This window comes from Ochotona princeps, chromosome 5, assembly GCF_030435755.1.
Source record: "Ochotona princeps isolate mOchPri1 chromosome 5, mOchPri1.hap1, whole genome shotgun sequence".
Taxonomy (NCBI): Eukaryota; Metazoa; Chordata; class Mammalia; order Lagomorpha; family Ochotonidae; genus Ochotona; species Ochotona princeps.
Window position 1 is genome coordinate 38,600,923 of NC_080836.1, and position 16,801 is coordinate 38,617,723.

Sequence of the window (16,801 nt, forward strand, 5' to 3'; positions counted from 1 at the left end):
TAAAAATGTTCCATTTATATTCTTACCAACAATGCATAAGGGGGTAACAACTTCTCCAGACCATTTCCAGCAGTTCTTTTTTTCCTCTTCCTTTGATAATGGCAATTCTAATGGATTTGAGGCAATATTGCGATGCAGTGTCAAATTGCTCTTATTTGCTTATTTATTTACTTATTTTGATGAGCAAATTTAATTTTAAGAATTAAATGTAAATTTAATAATCTTTAATTTGCTGACTTGGAAGAGTTGAGGACACTAGCCATCAAAATTTACATGGACTCATTGTACAGTATTTACAAGATGCTAGACACAGCATTGTGCTAGACAGGCAAAGAATGGGTAAGAACAGATTAGGCAACAGAGCTCTGAAATAAAAGTGTAAGCCAAAATCCAAAGATTCAAGTACAGGAAGGTCAGGACCAAATTATGAAGGAGGCTGAGAAAGGAGACATGGGGGAAAGGAGGCATCAAATAGCCTATTGTACAAAGCTAGCAAGTGAGAGCTCACCACAAAAGTCTCAAAATTACGATTTGCAATCCAAAGACTCTGCCACCAGCTATCTCTGTGAGAAAAAAGAAGGTAATTAGAATCTTACAGACCACACCTTATACCTTGTGTATCTGATAAAATTCCTGGACAGGAGATTAAAAAGGTAAAAAGAGATGTACAGTGGCAGAACCTGAAACAGACTAGAGAAACAAAGTAAAGATTCAAGAGAGTCATAGGTAATGAAAAAGAACCAGCACACAAGCTCAGGCATACCTGGGTATTAGGATCATCCTACCCACTTCACAAGTTACCTTTCCTTATCTCAGCTTTTCCAAAGCTCCTCCCCCCCCACCTGTAAAATCACTGGATTTTAACCCTAATCCAGGGGAATTAAAATAAGGCTGGTATATGGGGGGGAAGATGGAAGATTCCATCTCCCAGAGTCAGGTCTCTGCCTTATGCTGTACCGGAGTGTTAGGGCTTGAGTCGTAGCCAGGGACAGATAAGGGTGCGAATAGACAGGATGGAGGACACAAGGCCACACAGCCCCACCATCCCAGGACCACGGTGCCAGAGGCCTAGTTTGTCCAGTGGAATGAAGAGATCACAGGCACTTCTGATCACATCCAGCAGGACTGAGCGATGATCTCGAAGGACCGGAGCCAGAAGCAGGACTCGGAGCCGAAGCTTCAGAGGCAGTTGGGGAAGGCTTCCTCCCAGGGTGCCCGGGCTGCTGCCCTCCCCTCCTGCCCGCCAGTTTCAGTTCCTCCTGGAACACTTCCTCCAGAACCCTTTAGTCACCGGCTATGAGCTGAAGACTCTTGTTCCACAAGGAGAGGTATCTCGTAAGCATCACGGCTCACATTCATGATGAGGGAAAACAAACAGTACCTGAAAGAACACTGAGCCCACTCCCCTGGTCCACACGAAAAGCTAATCCAGACTTTCCTGCCCACAGAACTTTGTCACAGGTGAAGCACAGGGCGCGACGGACGTGACTAACAGTGATGCAGAACTTGAGGACCACATCTGACAGGTGCACGGCTCTCTTGCCTGACTCCAGAGCATCTGTGGAGTTACCCAGGCGCAAGAGCTTCCTCCCAAGGCTCAGTTGGCCCTCCAGCTGCCAAATCTGCTTCCGCAACTCATGACTGGTCTCATGTCTCTGCAATGCGTGGCCGAGAAGGGAGCAAGCATACTGCGTAGCCCTACACAGTCGCTCCAGGGCCTGACTCTGAGCAGTGAAGTGGACCCAGGCGTCCATGACAGCGGCAGCCACTGCTCCATGGCCCCACTCCTGCCCTTGCTTATTAATTTTAAGGTTTATTTTAATTCTTGTAAAGATAGAGTCACAGACAGGAGAGACAGAGAGACGACGTTTTTTCATCTTTTGGTTCACCTCCCAAATGGCTGTTAGCAATGGCCGGAGTGGGCCAGTCCAAAGCTGGGAGTCAGTAACCAATAGCCGATAATCAGTAGTCACTTGCAGGTCTCTCATGTGTTATCTTGGTCCAAACAGTTGGGACATCTTCCACTGCCTTCCCAGGCACATCAGCAGTGAGTGGTTTGGAAGTGGCATAAACAGCATGAGCCGTTGTGCAACGTTGGCATTGCATGTGGCATCTTTACTGGCTGTGCCACAGTCTTGGCCACTGATCACTGATCTAGTTCTGGCTTATAATTACTGATGCTGAATATTTTTTCATAGACTTGTTACCCACTTATACCTTTTTTTTGGAAAATTACCCATTTGTGATTTGTGATGTTTGTTCAATTTTAAGCTTAGCTATTGATTTATTTTTTATTTTATTTTTGTAATTGTAGGAATGCAGAAGTTTTGCTTGTAATCTGGATAGTTACATCGTATCAGAGACGCGATTTTTGAATCTTTTTCCTATGCCATAGATTTCTTTCTCATCTCAATGGTTGTCTAATATGATGAGCAGGCATTTTAAATTTCATAAGTGTCATTTATCTATTTTTGCTTTTTTCTGCATCTAGTTTTGGTATATAACTATCAAATGTATTTCATAGCCAAGAAATCAGAATCAAATCTGTTGCTTTGAGAATATCCCCCTATATCTTCTTGGAAGGAGTTTATATCTTTAGGAGTGACAGTGTATCTATTTTGAGTTAATTTTTGGATGTAGCATAAGGTCCAAATTCATCGTGTGTGTGTGTGTGTGTGTGTGTTTGTATATTTGAGATACTTTTTCTTTTTCTTTTTTTTTGAGTGAGGGATAGTGTACTTTATTTTTTTTCAGCTTTTTACATTTTCTTTTTTTTATTATATTTTTGACAATCTTTACATAGTTAATTAGGGTAAAAAGGTTCAAGGGCTATAGGAAAGTGGGTAAGACTATTATTTCTATATTGTTTCCTTCATGTATCTGAGGTAAAGGGGATATTGAGGGAGAAGCCTCACCCAGTCTCCCACCCACCCAGGTCCCCAATTAGGGCATGCTCTGAGATACTTGCTCAAGTGGTTTTAATAGTTCACCAGTTATGAATCGCTGCCAATCTCACCACTCCAAGCACGATGAGGTCGTTGAAGAATCCACTGATTGACATAGTCCATCATAGAGTCTCCATTTGTCTAGTATTTCGCTGCCAACATATAGCTGAGGTGGTTGATTGACCTGTTCTGTCCTCCGTCTTTTCTTGGTTAGGGTTCTGAGTCTGCCATTTTGACTGGGGAGATCCCCAAAGAAACTTTGAGGTGTTCCCAGGCCAGATTTTTGTATGTACTAGCAAGTACAGGGCCCAGCACAGTCTATCACCCCGGAGACACTTTTTCTATTGTATACTCTTGGTATCATTTGTTGAAAATCATTTGTCCAGATGGGCAAAGGTTTTAATTCTAGGATATCTGTTCTGTTCTAGTCTATGGAGATGTATGATTTTCTTTATCCCAGTGCCTTACCATCTTGATAACTATTGCTTTTCTTATGTTTAAAAACCAGAAAATGCAAGGTCCTCAATTAATCTGTTTTTTTCTAGATTGCTTCTACTGTTTGAGGTCTCCTAAAAATGAATATAAATTTTAGAATGAATGGTATTTATGTAAAAATGTTATTGGGATGTTAACGGACATTACATTGAATCAATATATCATGTTGGGTATGCGCAGCATGGACTTTCCAATTATAGCTAGCTTCCCATCCAGGTACATGGAATATCTTTCCATTTATCTTTATCTTCTTTGATTGGTTTTGGCACTTTTTTTTTTTACTTATTTCATTTTGACAACGTGATTTTCTGGTATGAAAACAAACATCTACCATTTTGAGTTCTTTAACAACCAGGCAAGAAGCCTGGATAAGCTCAATTATTTTACCATCAGTGCTAGCCTGAAGTTCTGAGTATTATAACTGGGGAAGAGAATTTTAGAAATAGTCTGGTGGTCATTGCATAATGGAAGACAGATACTATTCTTGTCATTTTTGTGAATATTGTCTTTGGAATCAAAAATATTATAAAAATTATTTTTCATGATAACAGGATTAAAAATCACAGACTTTCTGGAAAACATGATATATTTAATAAACTATGCAACATAATACATTAATATATAATATCATGTAATGTCTAATCATGTACTTTGCATTCATGCTCTCTAAATTTATATTATTCATGAGAAGTTAGGACTAGTAACCTGCCCTAATTATTTCTGAATTTGGATTGCAATAAAACATTCTGGGGGCTTTATTCATTTAGTATATGTATATCATTTATTGAGCTTCTATTGCACTATGCTCAACAGAGTAGACCAAGTATCTGTTTCTAGAGCATCTTGTCTACTAATGAAGGGAGAGACAGAAGACAAAGTAAACAAACTAAGATAACTGAAAGTTTCATAGCAGAAATAATGTACAGTTATGGGACAGGCAGAAAGCACAAAGCAGCAATAATTGATTTGGAAAGGTAAACCAGTTTTCTAGAGGAGGGAGTATTCTAGAGGAGATAGGATGGAAGAGAAAGAAATGACAGTGTCTAGATTTTAAAGATAGTATATACTTGCACATAGTACTAGACAGCAGTGTAAATATTTGGGCACTAATGACCTTGGCCTGCTCAAAACGATTTAGTTCAGTGTTGCAGGGATTGAAAAAGGAGAGACTTGAGATCAGTGATAAACAGGATCAATTTGTACGGAGCCTTACAGATCATGCTGAGTAGTTTTAATTCTATTTTCAGCATAATCAGAAACCACTGGAGGGTTTTAAGCCTTTCTGTGGAAATGAAATGAGACGAGTTGTATGTTTAAAAGAGAATATAGACCATTGAAAAGAGAACGAGTTCAAGGACTAAGCGTGGAAACAGGCTGGAATAATGATCAAGGAAGAGCCGATGGTGGCTGGAATGAGTCAAGGCTTCTACTTTGGGTCCATAGATCTTAAAGGTGGGAGATTGCCCAAATAACACAGAGAAAAATCAATGACTGGTAAAAGAAAGGAGCATCTGTGATTTATTGTTTGTACTCATGTTTTAGTAAATGAACTTCATGACTTCTCTTTGAGTGAAATTTCCAGATGCTCCATGCTGAATGTAGTTTACAAATGCTTATCACATCTATTTTCACAAGAAGGTAAGAGAAGGAATACAAATACAAATTAGAAATATTTCTATGCTATTTGAGTAGAGAAGCTATGGTTTCCACTTAAAAATGACCACTTTTTTTTTTTTACAAGAAAATAACTTAATTGAAGCTATTATTAGGCATGGAAAATATGTTTGTTTCATGCCACAGTTCCCAGGAATTTATAAATGGGTTCAGAATGTTGTTCAGGCACCAGAAAATAAACCTCGGAGCTATTTACTACCTCCATGATATATAAAGTTTGCAGTTTTGATTTTGTGTGATTATGTTCAGCAATGGTGACCTTTAGAGGCAACAATATTGAAGTGTAATGAGGAGATGTTTGATCACTGGTATACAATGAAGAGTTGGTGCTACTTCCCTATTTCTTCCTGGAATTCGTGAAATTCAACTGACAGGCCTTAACCTTTAGACTGCTGAAGTTATAAAATGTATAGGGATTTAGGCTGTTTATACAACACGTTAGATATATGAAATTTTTGGACACTGTAGCTTCCTTTATCATCTGGTAAAATGATTTTGTATACTTAATAATATCAGTCACTGGTAACCATGACAGGTCACACTCGGGTATATCATAAAGTATATGAAGTGTAGGTTGATGAAAGTAAGAGAGGGGGGCCATTGAGCAAAATAAATAGAAAGGGAGCAGTCTCCCCAGACCAGACGCTTTCAAAATAGATGGATACGGTTTCCGTGCTTCAGTTTCCTTTCCATTTGGGGGCGCAATAGAAGCTGGTAAGAGATAACCTGTGGGTCCTGTTTGCTAAGAATGTCAACGAACTCTGTAACATTTTTTTAAAAAGGGAAAGAAAGGGTAAGGTGCTAATGGATTAGAGAGTATGCTACCAGATTGAACCTGCTGTCAGGTGTAACTGATGATGGAAAAGTCAGTGAGCGGGAAAGGGACCAGTGACGGCAGAAGTGTACGGTCTGTGGCACCGACGTCTTTTGAGTAGTGCATGATAGTGCTGGCAGGGCTGTCAAATGTATTATTTCTAATTCTTGCTTCAAAGACAGTTTATTACATTATGTCTTGATTGATGCAGCAGGAGTAATGACAAGATTTTGGTTCTCCTATTAGGAGACAAGTGTGTTCTATTTCTAGGTCAGAAAATAATTAGAAGCACATGTATTAGGGATATGAATGTAATTTGTAGGGAGGATGTAACTGATCACAAGTACTGGTTTAACAGCAAATACATAAAAGACCCACCTGGGGTCCCACACTGCTGCAGCTATTTGAGGACTGAACCAGCAGAGGGAGGATCTTCCTCACTCTCTGTCTCTCCTTCTCTCTCTGTAATGCTGTCTTTAAAATAAATAGAAATAAAAAATTTTAAGAATACATTATTATTATTTCAGGTAATTTTTAAAAAAGGATAAGGAAAAAAAGATTAAATACAGAGCCTATCTCTGGGTATTTGTGGAAATAAAAATGGTTGTCTGTCACCTGGTTGAAGAAACTATGGTAATTAAACATGTTAGTTCAGTGCCTAGTTTTGAACATTTCAGGTATGAATTAACCAGAAGGAGTACCGGCTTCTAGGACATGTAATCATGCTTCTTTGTACTATTATTTTGCACAGATTCTGGAAGATAGATGCTGAATCGATTTTTACTGAATTAATAAAAAAAGACTACTGGAGAGGAATAAAATGCCTTAATAGATGACAAAACCAAAAAGTTAATATTTTGTACTTTGTATATAAAAAAGTGAGTGGTGTTAATAATTATTGATATTCCAAAAGAATCAAATTAACTGTTTTGAAAAGTTAGATTCAAGCAAATGGGTCAGGAAATGCTTGAAAAGCATTTAAGATACAGTGGCTGGGGATCAACAATCAAGGAATGGCTCTTGGTAACATATGTGATAAGGAGAGTGGACTTTGAGGGGCATTTTGCATACCCTTCGGATCAAGCCATTTAAAAAGATTTCAGCTTTTTACAGTCTCATAAAAACACTAACCTGCCAAAAGTAGAGTCTTGCTTCCATAGATGAAATTCCAATACTTAGTAACAGTCAACTGTAATCTCTGACACTTAGAATGTGACTGTCTCTGGAAGTAGTTATTCCTGTCTTCTCCTAAGAGACTTGAGAACCAACTGGCAAGAAAGAGCCTCAAAAATCATTTTGCACAGTTCTGCCATGACTCCAGGCAGAAAAAAACATCTCACCCATCAGAAAAATGGTTGTTTATCTGAGGGTGATGAATATTTTATAGTCTTACTTGGCATTTGCTGAAAGATTATGTGAGACTTCATTTCTGTATCTCCAATTTAACTTCCAGTATGTGTTATTGTCCGGGTTAGGAATTTTCAATGTGTACTGGGAGCACACAACCAATAATGTTCTCTAAAAGTGCTTCAGTGGTTGGGCTTGAAGGTATAGACAGTGGGTAAAGTTCCTCCTGACTTTCTTTGGCTAGACAAGTTCCACTTCAGAAGATTGCATTTGACAGAGAACCTTTGGTGCTAAAATAGAAGTTGGAAACTATCTCCGTGTAAAGAAATATCTGTTTTGGTTTGATTTGGACGAAAAGAAGTATATGTGGAGGTATTTTGTTAGACTACTCTCTATAGCGTTTTTTTTTTTTAAACAGATTACTGGTAGATTTCAAGTATCACTTTAAATACTACAGAATTTAAAAATTCAAAGGATATAGCAACAATCTTGATACTGATTTTGGGAGTTGTATATAATTTGGAGAGCTTCTTGAAAAAAAAAAAAAAGAGCCATGAACTCAGAATTCCCAAGGCCTCTGCCAGATCTTGGAGGGAGCTCATGAAACTGAAGAGTCCTGGATGCTCACAAGCTTCATAGTAAAGCTTCCTCAAATAGGGCATGTGAAAAACAGGGGTGTAAATATCAGTCCATGCTTTTTACAGGCATTTCATTTGTGAATATTCCAGGAAAGCAGGACAGCTCTGTGAAAGCATTCAATATAAATTGCATTTTTAATCTAAAGATTAGATGAACAAATTCACTAGAGATGAGATATATTTAAATGGCCACAAGTCACAAGGTCATACTTGCACAAATAATTACATGACATGGATATCAAAATTATATCAAGATAGTGGCAAGAATAACAGCCGACCTCAGGGCTTCCCTGTGGTGTGACATTGTCAGGCTACCTGACTCAAGGGATGAAACTGCTAGAGCTCATGGAAATAAGGGACAGGGAAATAGGCACAGCAATTTCTGAAACCCATTGTATGGCACACTGACATGATTAGAGTGTCAAAATTCAGTATCTTTGGAGCTTGAATTTCTGAGTTTTCACAGATATGTCTAGAGGCATGGTGTTTAGTACAGAAATTAAGATGCCATGTAGGACACTCACATCCCAAATCAGAAGGCTTAGACTTGAAGGTGGCTGCATTTCCCAATCCCAGCTTCCTACTAACACATACCCTGGGTGGTAGCAAGTGATGGCTCAAGTGTTTGGGCCCTGCCTTCATATGGGAGACACCGGCTAAGTTCTGCCCTTTCAATCTGATTTAGGCTTTAGGGTAATGGGCCATGGATGGGGTCTCTCTCTCTCTTCCTACCTTGCTAAAAAATAAAATGAATCTCCACTTTGGCCATGGATGGCAGCAGTTACTGTCATTTGGGAAGCCTTTCAAAAAATAAATGAATTTAAAAAGAATCACATCACATCTATTTTAGTTCTCAGGTTGATTTACTTCATTATAATCAAAATACATGAAATAATCTAATTTCTTTATATTTTAATTCATATTTGCTGAATACTTATTACATAACAAGTACTGTACATATTTAATATCATTCTTATAATAGCTTATGAGACAGGTTCTCTTACTATTTCCCTTTAAAGATGAGGAAATGGAGGAATTTGGAAGTTAGATATTTGTCCCAAGTTACCAGGTTGTGTGTGGTATTGCAGGGATTATGAACTCCAACTGCCTGATTTTAGTGCAAGTTTAGCCACTATATCGTTAACCAAGCAGTTTTAAATACATTTTGCTTTAGTAAACATGGCTTGTTATAGCAAAAGTCCCACAGATTGGGCGGTGTGAATGATACAAGTTTGCCCACAGTTCTGGAGATGGGAAATCCAAGACCGAGAAGATGGCTGACTTCTCGATGCGTGTTCGCATGTGATATCCTTACAACCACAGACGGCTAATGAGCTTTGTAGAATCTCTTCTCGTAAGGACACTGATCTGTGTGGAATCACAGCCCCACAGTTGTGATCGCAATTACTCTCACATACCGCACTCCATTTGCGAAAACATCCGTGTGGAAGGCAAGTGCTCAAATACACAAGTTTGAGAGGACCCATCATAGTCTGTGACAGATAAAATATTCTTAAATTTTTTTTAAAAAAGAAGAGCTATTCTCCAAATTAATTGCAATTTACTCTGTTGCAAGTGACCATTTTACACTGCTTTCTTTCTGCAACTCACATGGAGATTACTTCTAACCCCCATTCAGTACTTCACTCCTGAGAATTTCATTACTGTTCTGTGTATAGGACCCCGCCTGTTGACTTCTAGGGAAGTCAGGGTCAAGTGATATTCTTCTCAATCAGTCCAACTCTATTTACATAGGTACTTCAAGGACTCTGTTTACCTTTTTGAACTTTATTTTTCTCTTGCAGTTAAAATATTTTTACTTCAGATATTATCTCTGGTATATAGTTAACACTATTAAATAGTGCTGTCACCTATTTCCTTTTCTTTGTATTTTTAGGTCTGTTCGGTAAGGAAAATATTATTTGCCATGTTCCTATGTCCATTTTATCTATGACCGATAAAACCAGCAAAGTAAAGTAAAACAAAATTAAATCCTGATGCTAACTATGGAGCATCAAGGTACGGAAGGTTTTAAGGATACGCCGACTTCCAGGAAAAGTGAAGCAACAGATTCAGAAAACGAAAACAAAAACACTTCAAAACAGAACAATTCAGGGTACTTCATAGATTTAACGGCATTTCCTGTCACCTTTTGACAATGCTTGTGTACAACAAGTGTCAGAGAGGCCAACTGGACAAGCACAGAGTGGGGTTCTAAGAATCTGTGATTCTGGGAGTCCAAGCAGGTCACATAAATTGGTAGTAGCTCCTCTCTCTTTTCTATGACAGAAGAAGATTACACTAAATGATCCTGAAGACAGCTCTAGGTCAAAATCCAATGTTTCTCAGGGACATGGATTTCACACTGGGCTTTCATTGCTCTGTTCTTTCTGTAGTCTGCTATCTTCCTTGGGGGCGCGGAGGCAGCGAGGATTACAGATGTCCCATGAACAGCTTCTCGATTGTGTCTGGGCACTCTCATTTTCTCTAGAGTTCATACCTTTCCTCTTTTGCCTTAAAAGAAGAAATTGTCCTGGACATTACACTCAGATTTTGGTTTTTACTCTGTATATCCATGTACCAAACACTGGGTCCTCACATTCTCAAGTCAGTGTTTCCTAATAAGTAGTGGCTTCCTATCAGCCCCTGTCCATTGACCGTTTCCTAGAGTCCATGTCCTTACACACCAACAAGTGCCCAGCTCTGCAGATTTCTCTACATCTGGTGAACAAGGAAAGCTCAGAATTACTGTTGTAATTTGAAAGCCAGAGACAGAGGGTGTTTCCATTGTTATTTTATTCCCAGATGTGCAAAATAGTCCGGGCTGGTCCAGGCAGAAGCTGGGTATTGAGAACCAATCAAGGTCCTAAGCACCCTAAATGGGTGCTGGGAACACAATTATGTGGACCATCATCACCATATACCAGGGGCCACATTAGCGGGAAACTGGAATCAAGAGCTAGATTCAAGTATTGAATCCAGGAATTTTAAAAATAGATTTAAAAAACCCAGTATTTTAAAAAATAAATTTAATGTTTTGAAATGCAAAACAATAGAGGGGCCAGGGAAACAGAGATCTTTCTCCTGCTGGTTTATTACCCAGATGGCTGAAGTAGCCAGGACTGGGATAAGCCGAATTCATACTCTAAGGACTTCATCTTAGCTTCCATCTGGGTGGCAAGCATCCAAGTACTTAAGTCATTCTAGGCTGCCTTTCCAGGTACATGAGCAGGAAGATAGATCAGAGTCATAGTAGCTAATACTCCCACCCATACATACTCTGACATGGGATGCTCGTGTTAAAATCGACAGCTTAGCAAGCTTGCCACAATGCACACAGCAAGTGTGCAGACATAATAACCAATTAACTACCTGTTAAGCTAAATGTCTGCCCAATAAATGTCCTTTAAAAGCTTATGCTCCAGGTGGAGGAATCCACCAATGAGGGGGAGGGTACCGGAAGGGTTGGGGGAATCCCAGAGCCTATGAAAGTGTGTCACAAAATGAAATGTAATTTATAATAATAAAAAAAGGCTTGTGCTCCTAATTCTTATTAGGTACTCAGGTATCTAAAAGGTGTTTTATAAAACTGTCTGAATTAACTTCTCTTGTTGCCTGTTATTATGAAAGGCTACTGTCAGGACAATCTCCTTAAAATTGTTGATTATGAGTTTTTAACTGATACTTACATTCTGACACTCAAGTCAAGTAAACCCCTCAGAGGAGCTCCAGATTTTCTCAATGGTCTGGTTCCTACACATCTTCCTGGAGTTCGATCTCACATCTCTCCCTCAATCCAACCTCAGTTCCAGCAAACAAGAGCCTGTGCCACTTCTCAAACCATTTTCCTTTCATACTATACCTTGAACCAAGGACAATCTTCATTTGCTTATCAAAGCTCAAATCAACTCTCATTTTCTTCATGGATTTTCTCCAATTACTTAATTTCTAAATTCTTTTAAACTTTGTATAACTCTTAACTTTTTCCTCCATTAAGAAAATGATTTGGGACAGAATATCTAAGAACGATAGAAAATGGTTGAAAGGTTCACAAAACTTAAGAAAATACTGCTAGCATTTGGGGATATACATATAGTTGCAATATTTTTCTATCTGTATTTATTTATTTTTTTTTAAAGATTTATTCAGCTTATTACAAAGTCAGATATAGAGAGAGGAGGAGAGACAGAGAGGAAGATCTTCCATCCAATGATTCACTTCCCAAGTGAGCCACAACGGCCGGTGCGCACCGGTCTGAAGCCGGGAACCTGGAACCTCTTCCAGGTCTCCCACGCAGGTGCAGTGTCCCAATGCATTGGGCCGTCCTCAACTGCTCCCCCAGGCCACAAGCAGGGAGCTGGATGGGAAGCAGGGCTGCCGGGATCAGAACCGGCGACCACATGGGATCCCGGGGCGTTCAAGGTGAGGACTTTAGCTGCTAGGCCACGTCGCCGGGCCCTCTATCTGTATTTATATACAAAAGGAATAAGGTATCCTTTCTAATTTTCTAATTTTTAGTCTTTATCATTTTATACAGATCTGGATCATTTTTTCTTTTTAAAGATACTCTTGAATAATATGATATTAAAATACAATTTAATTCATAAGAATCTCACTAAGCATTAACATTCATAATAATACACTTCTGAGCTACTGTTTGTATTAAACTTCTGTTTTTTGATACCATACTGTGCCTTAGTATGAAAAAAATATATTTATGTGATTGTCTAGGATTGGATATTGATTAAATGGACTGGCTCAGTCCCAGAGAAGGAATATGGAAGTGTTTACAACTAATAATTGGATATTGCTACTCTTCTTAAAGCCTGAATTATTGAAAAGACAACAAGCACAGATGAGCCTCGCCCCTCTATCATGCATATTTTTGCCATAAGATTATGCTCAGACTTTCTCCCATAACTTATTCATTTTAGAATTTTTATATCATCAAGATGACACAGAGGAAGAATAAGATATAAAGTCTCAGAAGAGAAAAAAATCATATTTGTTTGATCAGACATTTTATTTCATATTTAGACATATTGGATGGTTTTTCAATCTGGAAAATTGCATAATATTTAAATGCCAACAGGGACACAATCTTGAGACATCACTCCAAATTTGATTTCAAAACAAGTTAAAACCATGTTGTTTAATTTCTGTTTTTAACAATCAGCGCACTAAATGAAAAAGGTTACATTTATGTAACAAGGCTAAAATAAATATTTCAGTAAGTACCTTCAAATTGTCCACTTGAAGCTTGCTCAGTTCTTGTGTGTATTGACTTTCATAAACTTTTAGTAAAGTGTCAGTGACTTTATTTTTCTTCCGCTCAAGCATATCCATAAATTTGACGGTTATTCTTGCTTTAATTTTATTAGAATTCCTGTTGCTATGATAGAGGCTTTTTTCAAATCAATTTCTTATCTTTCTTAGTGCCTCAATCTAGATTCTGTTCGGATATAACAAGTTAGGACACGTTATTTTGGTGTAAAACATTTTTGAAATCTACACATGATGTTTTCATAATGTGCATTTTTCATGTGCTTTGTAAAGCACTCTTTTTGTCCCCAAATTTATTTTTTTTAACTGGAAAGTCAGATTCACAGACAGAAGCAGAGATATAAAGATCTTCCGTCCGATAGTTTCCTCCCCAAGTGGCTGCAATGGCTGGAGCTGAGCTAAGGTGAGCTGAAGCCAGGAGCCAGGAGCTTCTTCTGTGTCTCCCATGTGGGTACAGGATTCTCTACTTCTTTCCCAGGGCACAAGCACGGAGCTGGATGGGACAGAAATCAATGTCCATATAGGATCCTGGTGTATGTGAAATGAGGACTTTAGCCATTAGGCTACTGTGCTGGGCTCTAGCTGTTTCTTTGTTTGGGGACCAGTAGCACTACTTCTATCCTCTGACTTTAAGTTCTGTGATGACAAAACTGTATGTCTGGTTCTCAGTTATGTGTTCCCAGAAACTAGCACAGCACCTGATGCTTAACGGCTGTACAATATTTATTGAGTGAATGGAATAGATAAATACAGTAAGAAAACGGAATGTATCTTAGATTATTTTTAAAATTAAAAAAATAATACTGTCAGGTAGACTTTTTTGGAAATTAAAATGCCAAGTATCAAACTAGTATGAAATTGAAGCTTACCCTGTAGCTGCTCCCTGAGGTTCTAGCACCCCATAAGTTTGCCAATTGGAATCTTGGTTGCTCCACTTCTAATCCATATCCCTGCTAATGATGGAAAAGCAGAAGAGGTTCGCTCATGTGCATGGGGCCTGACACTCAAGTGCAAGACTCAGAAGACACTCTTGGCTTTGGATGGGTCCAGCTCTTACTGTTGCAGTTAACTGAGGAGTGAACCAGTGGGTGGAAGTTCTCTCTCTGTCTTTCCTTCTCTCTCTCTCTCTCTCTCTCTCTCTCTCTCTCTCTCTCTCTGATAGTCTTCCTTTTAAATAGATACATGAACCCCCCAAAAGAGAAAAACCATTATTGAACTAAAAGTAATTTGAAATAAATTTAAAGAAGAGTGGAAGTGATATTGAAAATGAGGCTAACACTGGCAAACCATGCAAAAATTAATTTTGTTCAAGCTTTTATTGAACAGGATCGATGCTTAACATCAGAAAAATAGCTAATATGGTAGACATCTCTATTAGTCTACTTTACACACAATTTTGACTTAAAAATTAAAATGGAGCACATTTATTGCTTGATAAATGACAAAACTATTGGTGCTGCAGACAAGAAAAATGTTCTCAATGGAAATTTTAAACGAGTAGCAACGGGATCCTGAAACATTTCTTTGTTGAACAGTAGCATGATCTGAAAATGAACTTTAGCAGAATGAAGATTGAACACAATCAAAGCAATGGCTACCAAGAGGTGAACGTGGTCCAGGCAGTGCAAAAGTGGACCCATCAAGAGCAACGATCAAGGAGTTGGTGGTTTTAGGGATGTGCAAGGCATTTTACTTGCTGGCTTCCTGCTATACTACATAACTAATACTTGCATGCTATGAGTGTATATTGAGAAAGTTTGCCATGTTTTAGCAAAACTCAGAAAACCAAAACCAAACAAAAAAAATAGAAAAGCTCACCAGAAAGCACTTTCACACCATGACCATGCTCTTGTCTATTCTAGGGCAAATTTGCCGGAGTTTTGAAGGGAAATCATTAAGTACTCACCTCATAGTACTGATTTGGCTGCTTCTAACTTCCTAGTTTCCCCAACTTTAAAACAATGTTGAAGATCACACAGTCTTCTTTAGACCACATTGATATGATTATATTCTGACGACCCTCAGTTCTTTCTTGGAAGATGGGAAGTCAGGTGTTATCACAGATGTACCTTGGACATGATGGAATTTATCTTCAACATAGTCTGTATTTTCTATTTTTAACATACAATTCCATTTTCCACAAATGTTTTGCAGGCTCCTCATATGGTCTAGTTTGCACTGCCACTACAGGGAGAAATGAATGGGCTCAGATATTTTAAGAGAAAAACATTGATTCCATTATTTTCCTTCACCTCAAGCAAATTTTCATGCAGTATGTGAAAAGAGATGATATATTTCTACCTTTAATATTCACATTTCTATATCTCTAGAGAAGCTTTCTATTTGTTTTACGTTTTCCTTTGCATTTCAGGTATTTTTAGCATCAATTTTAAAGTGATATGAATGACTTTAAAATTATTTATAACATCTTTATCATTCACACAAAGAAAATGTAGTTCTGTGAGACAGTGTGCCTTGTTCAGAATACTTAGTATTGATTAATAATTGCACATGTCTGAAATACACCCAGTTAGTTCAGTCTAATCGCTGCGTAGAAGAGCATGCATCTGATACTTCTAGGGATATTGCTTCCATTCAGACTTGGTCTCAGTAGATAATGTCTGCCATTCCTGCTTGAATTTATTGGGAATGTAGACTATGTCTTCATCCAATCCTTTCATAGTTAATGTTTTGCTATCCTTTGTGTGTTCTTTATTTTGCTTCTATATAGAGTCCAACTTTTTCTGGATCTAGAAGCCATTTGATCCCAAATTTTATTGAATCAGTCACATTATCCCTCAGCATATTTCAGCTATGAATTCCCTAAATTGAAAAAAAATGCCAGGATTTATTTAAAAATATGTCTAATGGGACCCGGAGCGATAGCCTAGTGGCTAAATCCTCACCTTGCATGAGCCAGGATCCTATAGATATTGGTTTGCATCCCAGCTGCTCCATTTTCCATCCAGCTCCCTTCTTGTGGCCTGGGAAAGCAGTAGAAAATGGCGCAGGTGCGTAGGACCCTGCATTCACGTGGGAGATCTTGAAGAAGCTCCTGGCTTCTGGCTTTGATTCACATTGGCTCATCTCTGGCCTCTGTGGTCACGTGGGGAGTGAACCAGTAGATGGAAGATCTTTTTGTCTCTCCTTCTGTCTGTAAATCTGCCTGTCTAATAAAAATGAGTATATATATGATATAATTATTTAGTGTTTTTGGTAGTTCACAAATTAAAGAAAGTAACTTTTCATAAGTTAAGTGTAGTAAAGTAACATTTCCCAAAAGTTATATATTTTAGAGAGGGATTTTGCAAATGCCATGCCCAGAAATATACATATTTTAAATAAATGAAATATTTTGGATTTTATATTTTCCTTCTTTGTTGATTATAAAGAAAAAGCTAACCCTGACATGGCAGCCATATTACATAGGCACTTTCTATAGCTTTAAAAAATGCAGCAATGATGATATTTCATGGTTTCTCATCAGAAAAGTAATGTATAAATAAAAGAGACCACTTATTTTTCCACTTAAAAGGAAAACATTAGCTATGCCTGGTAAGGGCTCATGATTATTACTGCCAACGTTTTGGTTGATTATCATTGCT

General features: G+C 38.2%; 1 pseudogene; it reads right to left on the reverse strand.

Moving 5' to 3' along the window:
- Positions 1-226: 226 nt before the first annotated feature.
- LOC101530494 (peroxisomal membrane protein 11B-like) lies at positions 227-1,769 on the reverse strand (annotated as a pseudogene).
- Positions 1,770-16,801: the final 15,032 nt, after the last annotated feature.